The sequence below is a fragment of the Vulpes vulpes genome, chromosome 4, assembly GCF_048418805.1.
Source record: "Vulpes vulpes isolate BD-2025 chromosome 4, VulVul3, whole genome shotgun sequence".
Lineage (NCBI taxonomy): Eukaryota > Metazoa > Chordata > Mammalia > Carnivora > Canidae > Vulpes > Vulpes vulpes.
The window spans coordinates 33883595-33897275 of record NC_132783.1 but is presented as its reverse complement, the minus strand read 5'-3'; the positions used below and the strand labels follow the sequence as shown (position 1 = coordinate 33897275).

The 13681-nt window shown below is 36.0% G+C and overlaps 1 long non-coding RNA gene across 1 annotated transcript in view; it reads left to right on the top strand.

Annotated features, from left to right (window-relative positions):
* LOC140598575 (uncharacterized) overlaps nt 1-13681 on the top strand; it is a 33705-nt gene that overhangs the window by 17922 nt on the left and 2102 nt on the right. The gene's annotated exons all lie outside the window — the stretch shown is intronic.

Below are 13681 nucleotides of genomic sequence, written 5' to 3'. Positions count from 1 at the left end.
ACTTTTTGAAGGAGTTTCTCAAATTACTCAGAACCTTGCTTTGGGTATTTTTGCTTTTAGAGGCACAGGAGGTACAAGTGGAGGATAATTAATACCTTCCTGCAGAGACAAGAACAGAATCCTCAAGAGAATCAAATGAAAGCAGGAACAGGGAGCATTCAGTCCAATGTGCACTGGAAAATCTGCCTGTCAATATGATGCCAGTTCATCCATGACATATCCACACCCTCTTTGAAACAGAAACTTTTTTAAAAAAATCACTTTTTGTCACAGCCAGGAAATGGCATATTTGAAACTACTGTCATCAGAGATGGTGGTACCCCATTAGCACAATTTCTCCTACTGCTTTTGTCACTTTCCACATGCAGAGACATCATGCAGAAATGCACACTTACAAGCCTCTGTGTGTGGTATTATAGTAAGGATTTGTGTTTCTATATGTCATTTTTCACCTACACCCAGATAGCCTTAGGGACCCCTGAAACTGTACCAGAATTTCAAGGTGTCAAGTAGTGCCCCAAAAAAAGGTTATCTCACAGGTTTTTGGACATGCTAAATTCAGGGTCCAGAGGTCCTACTTGGAGCTATGTCATTCCTGTCAGGTAGATGAAGAGACAAACATATAACAAGACAGAAGACTCCTTGGAGTTCTTTATGTCAAAAATCACTCAGACATGATGTTTATTTGTAGTAGCATTTTTGCCTAGACTAAGAGAAGATGGATGAACCAAAACCTAGTTGGACTTGTCATTAATGGCCTAAATCAATCATTACAAAAGGCCACTCAATTATCTCAAAAAGAGGATTAAAGCCAAAAGTATTATGAAAAAATAAGAGATGACAACTTTACTTTGCTGATGCTCATTTTAATGATAAATAATTTGTTAATGCATTCCATTACCGATAGGCAGATTATCGATTTATTTGAATTGGTGTAATGACATTAAATCAATTAACTTTACAGGAAAATTAGAGAAATTTAACTCTATAAAAAAGGCAGCATACAAACATATGTATTATGTTCCATGTGGTAATACAAGAGATCAACAAACAGGAACTTTGCACCAAATTTTCCATAACACCACTTTCAAAGGAGAGGATTAATACATTTGTGAATTATATTTAACACACAGAAACTCAATTAGACCATGAATTTAAGGTAAGGTGGAACTATGAGACATCTTCAAGAGACCACATTTACGGTTCAGAACAGCCTCAACTCAGAATTGCCCTTCATTTATACTAGGAAATAAACAAAAGAAGCTTCATGAATGTACAATTAGTGGTTATCATCTCTGTATCACTTGGTTTCCTGGCCTTTGGGGCCCATTGGTAATTGGTATTAGCCAAAACCACAGCCTAAGCAATGGATAAAACATTGTTGTGTACACACTCTGCTCTCGTGCTAAATAAAAGAGTTATTCACAATTATATTGAATGTACGTAAAGAATGCAGGCCAAAGAGAATGATGGATTATTTACCTTTGGGAAAACTCCAATATTCAGAATATAAATATCACTCTCTCCCCTAGACTATGCCTACTTTCAACAATACAGGTAAGCGAACAACAGATCCTAATTATTTCTATGCTTTTGACTCTAATACGTTACAACCCGAGATATTGAAATAACTTACAAATAAAATTGTAATATATCTATCACTGAATACTAGAGATTGAGAAATGTCTCAATTTACAAAAGCAAACAAACAAACAAAAAACAGAAGTAAATAAGAAACATGAATTGAAACTGGAAAGCTTTGTATTGATCCTAGTTAATTATGTAAAACAGGCCATCAGTTGGTGGTTTCTGAACATTGTAAAGGAAGTGGCCACAAGAAGCCAAGCTAATTCAATAAAAGGAATTCTTCTTAGCATTTGTGATTTTCTAAAATTATACTATTTGTACATTTATTTATTATCTATCTTCCCATTTGAATAAACTTTGTCTGGTTTGTTCACATATTTAACATCTATGCATTCTGAAATATAGTAAGATTTCAATAAGTATTTGCTAAAAGAATCAATTAATTTAAAATATCAGAATAAAAAATATATTAAAACATGCATATATGTGATTCACATATTTATTAGATGAGCTGCATTATGTTAACACAAGTGCAATCTTGCTGAAATCCTAACTAAATATCTCTTTAGTATTTCTATTTTCTCTAAGAATAATGAGTAAGTCAACACTTCTCTGATTTGCAAGTTCTCTCAGTTTTCTAGAACACCAATAGAGAACTTTAAACCTCAAAGTGATAAAAAAATGATGGTCTAGGTATTGTCTGAATATATCAGCATTTCTCAAGATAATCTTAGAAAAAGCATGTATTTTGTTAATAAGTAAACTTGGGAGCAGATAATTATTTAAACATATATCCTGATCATCTTACTGAGGTCCATATATTAAATTTTGGGACAGTGGGGCTAATTTAGAAATAATAGGGACCTTAGCTTTCTAATGTGGCTAGACCTATAAAATAAAGTATGCTTTGGTGAGAAAATAGCGGGCAAATGTAGGGATTTTTCTGGAAAGAAAACAAATGCAAGTACAAAGACTAATTGAAATTCAATAGATTATTTATACAAGGGTAGAATTAACTAAAAAATAAAATAAAACCTTTAGAAACTTCTTCAGATGCCTTCACAAAAGCAAAATGCTCACCTTAGTGTTTGTCTAGTCACTATATACATCATTATCATTTTTCAATTGGATCCACATTAAATATCGAGTCAAATTCATTTTCTGAAAACTAGTTCCAGATTATGGCAGATGTTTGGGGTTGCATATTTTAAAAATAAACTACAAAATACAATAGTAGCCATCTGTTTCAGAATTTTCTGTTTATTGTTTTCAGGGAGTAACAGGCAAAAATAGAAACAAATGAAAGAAAACAGCTGTCATGGAAAACTTTGAAAGGCCAAAAAATTATGCTCTTAAACTGGTATTGAAATTAACAGATTGGTCAACTTGAATAACCAGATTTGTCCTAAAAGAAATGGTTTTGAATTTTTTATTAAGTTGTTCAGTTGTATTGGCATCACTTTGGCTTAAGCCATTGATAGGTGAAGAACATTATAAACCCTTAACATTTATATAAACTAAATATAGCTTTCCACTGACATATATATAATGTACTGACATATATAATGATTTTATTTAAACTTCCATTTAAAATGGCAGTGGGTTGGCAGCTCCATGAATTGGCTTCTCACAACTTTACATTTGAAATGTGTTCATATTGACAGAAATGATATTGCTGAAATTTTGAAGTTATTTCTACAAACAACAAGACTCATCTGACTGGATGAAGAAAAAAAATATTTTCCTATCCAAAAGAACACAGGAAGAAAATATTTTCTCTTCCACTATATTTCTGTGGATTCAGAACTCAAAGGAATGTACCTTTGTTTCCAGACTTCTGGAATAGAAAACCTGCTCTTTAAGATTCAGGAAATTTTATTACATTCTTCATTCCTTCTTCTTACCATCATCAGATGAACTAAAGGTCTTTGTTGTCTGGCCCAGTTTTCTCTCCATGTTAAATCCTATAATCTTCTGGAAGGATTTTGCTGTTCTAACAAACCCAGCCCTTTCACTTTCCAGGCCTACTGTTTCCATGTAACCTTCTCTTTCACTTCCAAGTCAGATATTCAGATTGGTATCCAGTCCTTGTCACAATTCCTAATTGCTTCATCTTCAAAAATATTCAATCAAATATCTTGTTTTCTTCCCACAACTGCTTCTCGTTCCACCTCACTTGTTCAACCTCTCACTTCAAGCAGTGGTTTGGCTTCATTGGACTACCAATCCTTTAATATATCTATCAGCTCTTCTGATACATAAGTCATCTCCTTTCTTCACTTTCCTATCATCCAAGTGTAGTACTCCTTGCAAATTCCAATCATCATAAACACCTGACTCCAAAACCTAATACCTAGATTCCAGTAGGAAAACCAAATAACACTTCTAGCAAAAAAAGTTTGATGGAAAGAGAAGAAAAAAATGAAAGACAAAGCTATACTCAGCTCTATACTCTGTCCCTCCTAGATGAGCATCTTCAAGATCCATCCTCACACATGATTTTTGTTTGTTTTTGTTCTGATTCCTGCTGATAAATATGAGCCACAGCTCTCAGTAAATGTCTCCTGAAGAGGTAATAGTCCCCTAGAAAGACCATGCTGAGGTCTGGCTCTATTGGTTTAGAAACAAACAAACAAACAAATACAAAAAAAAAAAAAAACTAGTGAAAGATCTTGAGGAGATTAAACATCTTTTTCAAGAAATCTATTTCAGATAAGGTCTTTGCCTCCATGCAGTGGGACACTCCTATCCTTTAACAAGAGGGAGGTGAGTTAGCTTCCCTTCTGGAGGACTCACGGGAATCTGTGGGTTTGTAGTTCTCCAGAGCATCTACTCAAATATCTCCATTCCATGTCTTTGTCCTTACCACAGAGAACTAGTTGGAACTATGAATTCAATCTCTTATAACTCTGCCAGTCTCATAATCAAATTTCAGGCCTAATTTTCAGTACAGGTGGCTCTCTATAAATGCTGCTCTGTAAGCTTTTTAGTCTTCATGATGTGCCTTGGTAGTTAGCTGTCATGAGCCTGTCATTCTTGTCCTATGAAACTACTGTGGCAGTTAACAAATGAAAATCATCTCCACTATTGTTATAAGAAACATTGCCCCCTGCCACAATAGGTTTTAAATGCTAACGTTATCACATAAGCTCATGCCTCCTCTTTTTTCTGTATTCCATCCTTGTTCCCTAATTGCTACAAACAATGTGAAAATTCAGTCACATAGTAAGGTCTAAGGTGAATGTATCAATACATTTTGTATGTAAAAAAATGACCAATCAGAAGATCTAATGGGAAAAATATTGCATTTACAATAACAATAAAGATTTTTTTAATGCTTAGTAAATAAATGACCATTAGGTCCAGCTGCATGCAACACAGAGCTCAAATAAACAGTGGCTTAGATACACAATTGGTTATTGTTTCATGTGAAAAGTCCACTGGTCAGGGATCCAAGACTGGAATAACTGTTTCACAGGCTTCTAAAAGTCCTGGGCTCCTTTCTGGTTTCTGCTCTAGCCATATTGTCTCATTCTCACCACAAGAAACAGAAGAGAGAACACACCTTCTCCCTTAAAGAACACTTTTCAAAACTTATATATACCACTTCCACATATATTACTTTGTCCAAAATTTAGTCAATAGCTAGGCTTACCTGCAATGGAAGCTGAAATGAAGGATCCATTCTGGGCAGACATGTTCCAGCTGAAATTCAGGGCCTTCACTACAGAGAAAGAAGGGGAGAAGTAATATTAGGGGACACCTTGGAATGTTTAAAAGAAAAATGTAAGATCTGCAAAGAAAGATTTTCCAAATTGCCTGAGAGATACAACAGATCTGAACAAATGAAAAAGCACACCATATTTTTGGGTAAACAACAAGAAAATTTACCTTGATAATCCACAAATAAGTTGTAATTGCCATGAATTTTAATGCCTAAAACAAATACTGTAACAAAATCATATATAAAAAAGACTATTAAATATATGAATAAATCATAGAAACACAGAGTAACAACATTTGGCAGATCAGATAAATAAAAATAAGGTCATAATTATTTTTAACAGTAGAATAAATAATATCCAGATGTCAGTTAAGGTAAACTTTCTGTCTGAAATAAAATTGGTAAACATCCTCATTACACATCAGGCAAAGGTTCAATGGCCTCCCCAACATTTCTGAGAATTCCTATGTCTTTCCTTCTCAAAAATCCCTCTAGCCTTATTCTTGTCCTCTGAGACTCTTTAGATTCTTCCCTTCTGTTTCATTCTACTTCATCCCCTATGCATTGGCCCAGACGTGGGACACAGACCCTTTTCTTCATTTATCTAACACCAGCTCATAAAGGCCATTTTTGTTTGTAGTCAACCTAAGTGAATGTTTGGGACAGTAAAGTAGGTAGAACTATAGCCCTGATAAGCAACCTACTTATACATACTAGGCAGACTGTTCTTAAATGTCATTAGTGTTTAGCTATACCACCACTGTGAATTTCTCCCATCTTTCTAGTAAATCTAGCTTCTTGCCTTGTTACATATCTCTGCTCCCCCCAGGAAAACTGCCCAAACATTTCCCTGTTGCTCTGTTTTCAGGCCTACTTCATTTTGCCTCATCTCAGAAAAGAATTATTTCTCTCTCTCCCTCTCTCTCTCTCTCAGATAACTCCAACAAATAGCTGGGTAGAACATATCAGAAGAGTTACCACCATAATTTCCATCAGACTCCTAGAGTCATACCTAATAAAGATGCACTGCAGCCAGCTTGTACTGGCTCACAAGAGACAATTATATGGACTTCCTTCCTACTCTCCATTCAGTTACTTCACATAAGTAGGTTAAGTAGGTTGAAATCCACATAGTGAAATTATTTACACCTTGTAAATTGGCAAATGCTACAAATATCAATATTTTTGTTTTGGTTTGGGGGGAGATTTGAGGGTTTTTCTGTGTGGTTTTTAGTTTAGTTTTGTTTTGCTTATTTAGAGGACAAGTTTATTAGCACCACATAGCATACACTCTAGAAAGCTCTGTGTTTAATCTGCAAAAAAAGATTCAAGTTTTTTGACTCCTCCCACAAGAACCAGCTTAACCCTCCAGGGCAGAAATAAAAGCAGGGCAAGGACACTGAGCAACAAGATGATTCTCTTGCTTGGATCCTACACAGACCACAGGAATATGATATTCCACCTTATTCTAGTCCATGATTTTCTCTATGCAACAATACTGAGTAGAACTGTTCAGGCAACATAGGTATGCAGCTGTATAATTGATTAATTTAATTTGTTAAGTACACTAACCTCACTAGAGTTCAAACTTGAGGACAAAAATAAGCTATTATATCATATTCTAAAGAGACTCTGGGCATCAATATCTCTCACAAAATCTAATGAAAAGTTAAAGAATCAGCCTTCTACCTTCAGCCAGGCCCCATTCCCACCATACTCCACCCCAACTACCTATATAAAAAGTTAACTGGAAGCAGAGAAGGAAAGGTTGTTGAAGTCATTGGGCTTTAGTGAATGTAGTATTCATAGGAAAATGTACTTCCTCAGCCCTCAAGCCAAGATGGCAGGAGGGCGTTCTTTTAGAGATTGTTGAATAGAACTTTTTTAGCTCCTCCAAAATGAGTCAAGTGGCCTTGCATTGGGGGAATGGTTATCTGCTAAGACTTGATGACTTGTCCCTATGAATAAAAGAGAGATGATGGCAGTAGAGCAGTCGCAACAGCATTTGCTGTTCCAAGGATCTATGAATTTCTTATAGGTCCTGGCGATACCAGAAAAGGAACTAATCTTGAGATCTTTCTGCCAATACTTCATTCAAGAAGGCAGACTAGATTAGACTAAGGGACTCCAGCATGGAGAGGCTATGGTATATATCACTGTGGATGGGAACTGAGTAGGAAAAATTAAAAATGTTTGTTCCAGAGAAGATGCAACGTGCCAGAGAAATGAGCCACAGGAAAATCTCACAGGATGGTGCGAAGAACTCATACATGCCCCTCCATGAGAAATTAATACTTTCAATGACTTTCACACAGAAAGGCCACCATCAGCAGCCTGTCAGAAATAGCCAGAGGAGCAGCATAAACCAGTACAAGCCAACAAAAAAAGGATAACATGCTCAGTTAAAAAACTTAACTCTTCAGTCCATTTTCCTCTTGTCTAGAGGTAAGGGGGTACAAGAAATGTCCATGTTAATCTCTCACTTAAAAACCCTTGAATCATTATTTTAAGAAGTAATTTGATGAAGCAAAACTTTAGATCAAGTATGAAGATAATTTTAAACTTAATTAGGTTGAGTTTTTAAATCTGAGAATGTCTAAAGATTATGGACTCTGTCTATAACCCTTTTAGAGAATGAAGTGGAGGATTTGATAAATGTTGAAAGCACTGATTAGAGAAAAATAAAATTTTAGGCTTATACTCCACCCAGTTGAGATCCACCCTTTAATAAACAGTGCTTATTTGGGATTTACACAAAACAAGAACAGACCAAAATCCTCTTCTTTGTCTTTTTTCTCTCTACCCAAAAATCCCCTTCAGTGTTCCCTCACTGTGACAGACTCCTTCTTGGTTTATTCCAGTTTGTGCCATTCTTCTGGCTGCAGATAGTGGCCTCTTTGCATGAAAGGCATTGAAAAGTTGATTTTTCATGGACCTCCCTCATGTGTGAGTTCTCCACTTATCCTGTGGCTATTCTCTGGCATGGGAGATCAAGCCAGCACTTCCAGGTTCTTCCCCTGGCATGTCTTTATATTATGGTAAGTGGTTCGTGTACCTAGGTTATCTCATCTGGCACCAGTGGAATTTTTTCCCCTTTAGATAGCAGTCTATTTATTTGTAAAGTATTATTTAAACCTAAATACATATTGGCACAACCTCTCATCATTTTACTTCTCAATAAAGGCAAGGTGTCTAATTTCTCCCTCCACACCCCTAAGAGCTAGCCCCAGGCCTCACCACTATTTATTCACACAGTAATTTAGCTTTCCAAAAGTCCAAAGATTAGATCATATGCTCTGATAAGCAAATGACCTCACAGTTTGTTAAATATAGAAGAACTAATAGAAGCCTTGATAGTTCAATCTTTCCCTTCTCCTCTCCTTACTCCTTATCTCTTTCCCAATAAAATATATACATCATTCTTTCCTCCTCTCAGAAAGTAAAGACTGTTACAATTGTCTTGTTTTATTTTTTTTTTAAGATTTTATCTATTATTCATGAGAGACACAGAGAGAGAGGCAGAGACATAGGCAGAGGGAGAGAAGCAGGTTCCCCATGGGGATCCCAATGAGGAACTCTATCTGAGGACCCTGGGAATCAAGATCTGAGCTGAAGGCAGATACTCAACCACTGAGACACCCAGGTGTCCCAATTGTTTTGTTTTAAAAAAAAATTCCTTCTCCCAGTAATTAGTCATACTGGATTATGTAGAGAAAAGAAGCCAAATTAACCCTATAAACATACCTGGGGTTGAGGAATTGTATCTATATCTATCTATCTATCTATCATCTATCTATCTATCTATCTATCTATCTATCTATCTATCTATAATATTTGACTTTGTATCTCTAGGCCAGGTATGTGCTCTCCCTACCAAGCTCACTGGCATCACTTCCTAATGAATTGCTTTTGGCTGTTCAGCACATTCATATCACTTACCTTATTTCTAAAGGTATTTGATGAAGGATGGTTGGAAGGCAGGTAGGCAGGGACAACCCCCCATCCCAAGAGGAAACCATCCATAAAAGGATTTTATACCAACTTGGAAGGAGCCCTCCACCCTTTCCCATGTGATAGATGACAAAAACCTGATTGGAATGCAAGCACAGGGAGGGTTAATCAGATTAAAACAGCCCAGCCAACAAGCCTATAAAAACCCCTAGATTTAGAAACTCCAGGGACTACCCTTTCAGGTCCCCTCCCTCTTCAGTCGCTTTGTAGCAGTACTTTACTGTCACTCAATAGACCTTGCTTTGCTGCCCACCACTCTGTCTGGTCCACTTCTTTCTTTCTTTTCTTTCTTTCTTTCTTTCTTTCTTTCTTTCTTTCTTTCTTTCTTTCTTTCTTTCTTCTTCTTTCTTTCTTTCCTTTTTCTTCTTTCTTTTTTAAATAGAGGGTTGTAGAAGGGGAGGTGGGTGGGAGGATAGGGTAATTGGGTGATGGTCTATCTCTTCATTCTTTGAAGGGGCGTGACCAAGAACCATGGTCACTGTCTGAGAAAAAATCCTGTAACATTTGAATGACCTGAAACAAATGGTTAATACATGGATACATGTGTGCCTCTTTCCCACTAACAGTGAATATGCCTTCTTTTCAAGCATCCATAAAACATTTGTAAATATTGTTTTAAGAATGGGCAAACAAATCAGCAATATTATAGACTACCTTAAAACCACTAAAATAAAAAAGATCATAATAGATGGAAAAGAAGCATTGTAAACTAATGTATATAGATTAATTGCCCAAAAGTTTTGGGGAAATTATACTTCTGAGGAACACAGTAAGTTGGATCACAATTTTAAACTATCATCCATTAAAATTAAGTTTTATTTTTTAAAAAGAAAATCAGAAAATGGATGGGATTAATGACTGATCTCAGGATGGAAAAACACTTTCTAAATTTAGAAACAAATTGATCATTAGGGTATGTTGGTTAAATTTATCTACATAAAATATGAAGCTTGCTAAAGAGCAAAAGCCCATAAGATTGTAAGACAATTCAAACTGAGAAAAATGCTTATATCAACAATGACCCATTTATTACTATATTAAAATAATTATATATTAAAAACTCACTCAAACTCATAAAAAGGACACCTAAGTTTTTATTGAAAATGGACAAATAATATGAATATAAAAATTATAAGTGGCATATAAATGAATAATAAAATATGAAATAAATATTCAAGCTACTAAAAGAAATACCAATTAAAACAGAACTATTTTTTATGTTGTCTAAGTTGTCCTGTTTTAAAGAGAATTCTGCTAAGAGTATGGCAAGAAGGATCTCACACACAAAGCTACAAAAAAGGATAAACTGGTATAAACTCTTTGGAAGATAATTCAAAACATGAAAAACGACTACTAAATGTATAGCTGTTTAACCTGAAGGAAATAGTCACAGATGAGAATAAAGACATATTGAAGGAAGTTCATGACAAGTTATACATAAAAGCAAATATTGGAAACAACCTAATTTCCAATAATAGAATAATTAAATAATTTTTAATAATATTGAATAACATGGTAAATGCTTTAAATATAATATTAAATATAAAAGTACATATGTCAACTTATAAAAATTCTAAATAAAAAAACAAAGGAAATGAAATATTAAGTATATTTAGATTATATAATTATCAAGGTTTATTTCCTTCTAAAAAGTATTCAGTATTTCCTGAATTTGGCAATATGTATATATTATAAACATTTTATAAAGTATTAAGCACTGAGTATGTTTTTTCAATAATCATTTGGAAATCACTAATGAAAATACAGCTTTATATCACAGTGGGTTTGGCACACTACAGAGTTCAAATCCAAAAAATCTATTACAAATTTAAGAGTTAAGAAACAGAGGGACAAGGAATTTTCTTGCCCGTAAAAAGCATCCAGTCTAATGAAAAAACAGACAAGAAAGTCAACTATTAGAACAATATGCTAAGACCTGTAACTGAGGCATTCACAGCAGCCAGTCCAAGGTCAGTTGAAAAACAGTGAAGTCAGCCTAGAGGAAGGCTGACCTCCATGAAGAAGGTGACCTTTCATCTGAATCATTCTTCTTCCTCTCTCCTTTCTTCTTACAGTGTACTAAAGATCAAGGAGACAGAGTAAAGACACAGAGCCTTCAAATTTTCTAACAAGGTTACATTATGAGGGGTTCTTAAAAATCAGCTGGAGAAAGGGTTATTATTACTATTTTTTTTACTATCTTAAATCTGAAGATCTAAGACTTCTTCCTAATAGAGGAGGAAATACCCCTTGATGGAAACAGAAACAGGACACCTGGGTGGCTCAGTGTTTAGCATCTGCCTTCAGCCCAGGGCCTGAACCTGGAGACCCAGGATCGAGTCCCGTGTCGGGCTCCCTGCATGGAGCCTGCTTCTCCCTCTGCCTGTGTCTCTGCCTCTCTCTGTGTGTGTCTCTCATGAATAAATAAATAAAATCTTAAAAAAGAAACAGAAACTGGGGATGTTGGGGACTTTGCTGCATCTCAGAAGTGGGACTGGGATCCTGGGAGCAGGGTGTGAGAAATATTCCCCTTCAAGAAAGGACGGGCTGGCTGCTCAACTGCAAACTATGAAGTGTATTACTGACAGCCTCCAACCATTAACTATATCAGGGTCTGTCCCCACCTTGTAGCTGAGGTCAATCTTATCTGAGGACAGTAGAAGACAGTCTAGCCAATGATTGAACAAGACAGTGATATAGGGGGCACCTGGATAGCTCAGTGGTTGAGCACCTACCTTTGGTTCAGGGCATGATTCCGGGGTCTTGGGATCCCCACAGGGATTCTGCTTCTCCCTATGACTATATCTCTGCCTCTCTCTGTGTCCCTCATGAATAAATAAATAAAAATCTTAAAAAAAAAAAAAGACACTGGTATAAGAAGCTGGCTATTTTCTTCCAACGTGGGACCCTCTGAGGGGCAATCGTTCTCCAGACTTCTCTGTTGAGCTTCACCAGGTCAGCATCATAGTCTCATGGCTTTGCCATTGACCATTTCTGCCCCCTTCCTCCTTTCCTTCCCCCTTTTGCACTTCTACTCAGTCTCCATATCTGCTCCCCAGAGAATCCAATGGTCACAAGGAAGGTGAGTCAAAAAGGCTCAGGAAAGTGTGGGCAAAGAAGAGAAAAGAAATAGGACCAGAAGGAAAAAGAAATTTGGCCTCCATGAGACTAAATAGACCAATAGAAATATAATTTTATTTCTGGTAATAACCTCTAGGCTGTTGCAGATATGAAAAAGTATACAAGGAGCATAGTGAGATGACAACATGTATACCAATTAGGAGGAATTTGAACATTAGGAAAATGTTGCCAATGGGTTGGCTTGGATGCATAAAAAAGAAAAAACGTACACTGAGACATGGCAAGAATTAAAACTGGAAAGTTAGGAGCTATCATATGGAGAATGCTGCATTTTATGTCAAATAAGTGAACATCTTTCCTTTCAACTTTCTTAAATACACTCTTCTTGGATTTCCATTATTTTTGTAGTCATTTGAGAAAACAATGGAATTATAACATGAAAATCCATTGTAAAATGTATTGATATTACCATGCTTAGAGTGAATATTGGAAGTAAAATCAAATATCAGATGGGTGCTTGGGTGGCTCAGTCGATAAAGTGTCTGATTCTTGATTTCATGTCAGGTCATGATCTTAATGTCATGGGATTGAGCCCCATGTTGGGCTGGGTTCTCAGCAGGAGTCTGCTGGAGATTCTCTCTCTCCCTCTACCCCTCCTCCCACTTTCATGTGCACTCTCTCTCTCTCTCTCTCAAATTAAAACAAATAAACAAAAAATCCTGGGTGGATTCAGTCACTTAAGGTTCTGCCTTTGGCTCAAGTCATGATCCCAGGTGTCTGGGATAAAGTTAACATGGGGCTCCTTGCTCAGCAGGGAGCCTGCTTCTCCCTCTCCCCTGTTTGTACTCTCTTGTGCTCTCTCTCTCAAATAAATAAATAAAATATTTTTCTAAAAAATAAAAGATCAAAGAAGTATAAACCTTGCCAGGACTTCTAAATATCTATTTACCCTTATGGGTACTCGTAATATTTCATAGGCAGACAATTAGACTATTAACTCCAGTGATCACAAAAAGAGGTGGCAATTTGAGCACATATAAAATTTAGCTAAGATATGTTTTGAAAGGTTTTTATCACCAGTGTGCTTTCAGATAACAATAGTTTCTCTGTAATGTGGTCTTTTCCAGATCAAATTTTTCAAATATCTTTACAAAACTATACTTAACCACCTATCCAGAGGGCTCTTCTTTTCTGTGACATAGTTTGCCTTTCAAACATATCACAATCACTTAACCATGACTCACAACCACTTTGTATGTACAACTACATCAAATTGAT